Source organism: Physeter macrocephalus, chromosome 13 (genome assembly GCF_002837175.3).
Source record: "Physeter macrocephalus isolate SW-GA chromosome 13, ASM283717v5, whole genome shotgun sequence".
In the NCBI taxonomy this organism is placed as follows: Eukaryota; Metazoa; Chordata; class Mammalia; order Artiodactyla; family Physeteridae; genus Physeter; species Physeter macrocephalus.
Genome location: NC_041226.1, coordinates 86,436,773 through 86,440,446, shown reverse-complemented (window position 1 = coordinate 86,440,446; position 3,674 = coordinate 86,436,773).

Below are 3,674 nucleotides of genomic sequence, written 5' to 3'. Positions count from 1 at the left end.
ATGCGGGCCTCTCACTGCTGTGGCCTCTCCCGCTGCAGAGCACAGGCTCCAGACGCGCAGGCTCAGTGGCCATGGCTCACGGGCCCAGCCACTCTGCGGCATGTGGGATCCTCCCGGACCGGGGCACGGACCCGCGTCCCCTGCATTGGCAGGCGGACTCTCAACCACTGCGCCACCAGGGAAGCCCAAGACATTTGATTTTTAAAAATCAAGCATGTTGGGCTTCCCTGGTGGCTCAGTGGTTAAGAATCTGCCTGCCAGTGCAGGGGACACAGGTTCGAGCCCTGGTCCGGGAAGATCCCACATGCTGCAGAGCAGCTAAGCCTGTGCACCACAACTAGTGAGCCTGCACTCTGGAGCCCGTGAGCCACAACTACTGAGCCCACGTGCCACAACTACTGAAGCCCATGAGCCTAGAGCCCGTGCTCTGCAACAAAAGAAGCCACTGCAGTGAGAAGCCCGCGCACCGCAACAAAGAGTAGCCCCTGCTCGCTGCAACTAGAGAAAGCCCACACGCAGCAGCAGAGACCCAACGCAGCCAAAAATAAATAAATACAATAAATAAATTTTTTTTAAAAATCAAGCATGTTAAGATTTAATGTAGCAATTTGATGGCCCAGAATGTCTGGTGAATAATTTTTATTTCTCTTTGTTGGTTTGGTTTTTAATTTAGTGAAGAACTAGTTATCTGGATTTAAATGGGTGATGCGGCATCTGTAGTCCTGCAAGTTGTGTGGCTGGGAAGGAGGCATCACTGGCTTTGTTCAGAAGTGTTTGTAGGTTCAGCGGTCAGGGACAGCAGAGATGTAGCTGTAAGTTAGCATTTTCCATCATTGTGCTGAAGTGAGAGATTCTGGAACATGCTTCTTATTAATCGGCTGTGTGACTGTGGGTGAGTCCCATCATCTCTGTAGGCTGGACGTGGGGTGGAGCTTGTGTCCATTTTATCCTCTGCTGTATCCCAGTCCCAGCTCAGGGCTTCGGCACGTCACAGTGCCTGCCTAGTAAAAACGTGTTGAATAAACGATTGTAATAGTTTTCTGTTGTCGCTGTGACAAATTACCACAAATCTAGTGGCTGAAAGCAGCACAGATGTGTTCTCTCCCAGTTCTGGAGGTCAGAAGTCTGAGATGAATCTTGCTGGGCTGAAATTGAGGTGTCGCCTGGGCTGTGCTCCTTCTGGGGGAGAATCCATTCCCCGGCCTTTTCCGGCTTCTCGAGGCGGCGTGCACCCCTCTGCTCGTGGCCCCTTCCAACTTTAAAGAGCACCCCTCCATCGTGTGCCCCTGTTGTCAGCCACTTAGAGTCTGACCCTCCTGCCTCCCTCCTGTAAGGACCCTTGTGATTACCTTGAGCCCACCCAGATAATCCGGGATAATCTCCCCAGCTCAATATCCTTAATTTAATCACACCTTTGCCTGAGAAGGGGACATATTCATGGGTTCTGGGAATTAGGACATCAACGTTTTTGTTATTCAGCAGGTCACACGAGTTTGTTAAGAGTGCCAGGAGTCCCTCAGTATCCCAGTTATAGCCCGTGGAATGGTCTCCTACGGATGATAAAGGACTCCATCTCTCTGCCGGGGCCCCTCCTTGGACCCCCACTGGAGCTGTAGGGCCTCTGCAGGGCTGCCTTCTCAGGCTGCCCATACGTTTCCCACCTGGAGACCTTCAAAAGTGCTTGTTTAAGCCTTTTCCTTTTAGAACCAGAGTCAGCAAAGTTTGCAGGCCACCTGTCCTGTTGCGTATTTTTTGTTTCTTTAAAACAAGTATGAAAAATGTAAGAAAAGAAGTAATTTTTAGCTTGAGGGCCTTACAAAGCAGGCCATTGGCTGGGGCCCTGACTAGTGTTTGCCAACCCCTGTTTTAGACTGAGCTGTGCAGGCTGGGGCCACGTGTGGCTGTCACCTTGGTGGCAGTCTCAAGGGCTTCTGTTCATAGTGGAATGTGCGTGTGCCCATGTCTATTGGGAGGGACTCACGTTCCTACCCCAGCGATCTTTTCTGTTGGTTTGATATGGCAAGTGTCTAAAAATTAGATCTCATCTAGTCTTAATGGAGAATTTCAGGTTGTTTTCCATTTGAAAGCCTATTAATTACTGGTCTGACACAAACACGATCCAGTCCCTTTCCTGGAGGAGGGGCTTACAGCCTAGTCTGGGGGAAGCAGCCAGGGGAGGTTATTACTAGTTCTGACTTTGGCAGAAACTCACTGGATCCAGCTTCGGAGAGGGAGATTTAAAGATAAAGGGGTGTGTCCTGGAACCCTTGGCATCAAAACCTGGATTTGGACACTTTTGGCTGGTTTCCCTCCCTGTCATCGCTGTTCCTTGCTCCTGGTACGTGAGGCAGGCACTGGGGAGGGTGGCTGGCGTTGAGTGCTCTGACGTGTAAGCTTGGTGAGCACCTGAGCGTTTCTGCTGGTTTGTTTCTGCCTGGAGCCCTGTCTCCTGGACACGGCAGTGTGGTTCGCTTCCTGGGGACTGGGTGCTGCACGTGAGCCTCTCCCTTGGCTGGCTGTAGCTGCACCTGGTAGGTGACCCCTGCACATCGTATGCAGCTCACGACACTCACCCCTAGGCATCCATTGAGGTGCATGAGTGTTTCCAGATACAGGTTGCTTGCTTATCTCTTCCTGTACCTGAGACAGTGACCAGCGGGTCTTGAGTGTCGGGTTTCATGTGAAATGAATGAAAGGATGGATGTACCCAGCTCACTGGATGTGCTCTCCTGGCCGGCGTGGCTTCAGAATAGGATGAAATGACAGACCTTCCTGCTGCAGCTACACCAAGTGCCTGTTACGAGTCATGGATATTTTCACAGTTACCTCCGTCTTGTCGTTTTACCGACATGCCCAAATTGAGGCTTTAGCTTTCTTTTCCATACGTTAATTCTAATGGGAGGTAATGGTCACTTGTACAAGTTTTAATTTTCCATGGTCAAGTTTAGAGCCAGCGAGGCCAAGGGTGAGGGTGGAATAAAAGGCACTGGAGCTGGCACGTGGCCTTGCTGAGTATTGAAATGGATGAGCGAGGAAGTGAATGAGGAAAGTGCTCCTAGAGGAGCCTGTAGAAAGTTAGAAGGCAGCAGAGGGGAGAAGCTTCTTCCTTGGTCGGTTTTTCAAGATGTTCTCTGAGTGGAGGGCAGGAGTGGACAGTGAAGCCGTGTGGGCTCTGCCCCGGGAGGCCTGCTCTCTGTTTGCCCCGTCTACACCTCAGAGAGCCCTGCTCTTGTTGCCTGAGCAGGTGTTTCCCTCTGGGTGCTGGTTCTTTAGTTTGAAAGGTACCTGCACCCAGCTGTTCCTGGGTGATTTCCTGACTGTGTGCTTCCCTTTGGTTTGGGTTTGCTCATCCTTGAAATGGACAGTAGCCTTCCATAAGGACGACCTTATTTTCGATGTTACGTGGATGTGCCACAAGGGACGAGCATTTGTTTTTCCACCTTGAGGAGCTGTCCTTGACTCAGGGAGAGGACTCAGTGTGTAGAAGTTTACATCTCAGTGTGGTTGGTGAGTGACAGAGTCAGCTGATTTTCAGGCCGGGAGAGTTCTTAGCGTTGCTCTTTAAATGTGAGCAAGACTGCCTGTGTGTGCTAAGGGCGTCTTTCTAGGGATAGAGTCCAAAGCTTTCTCCAGATCTTCAGGGAGATCCACGATCCCTAAAGGATTCCGTCCAC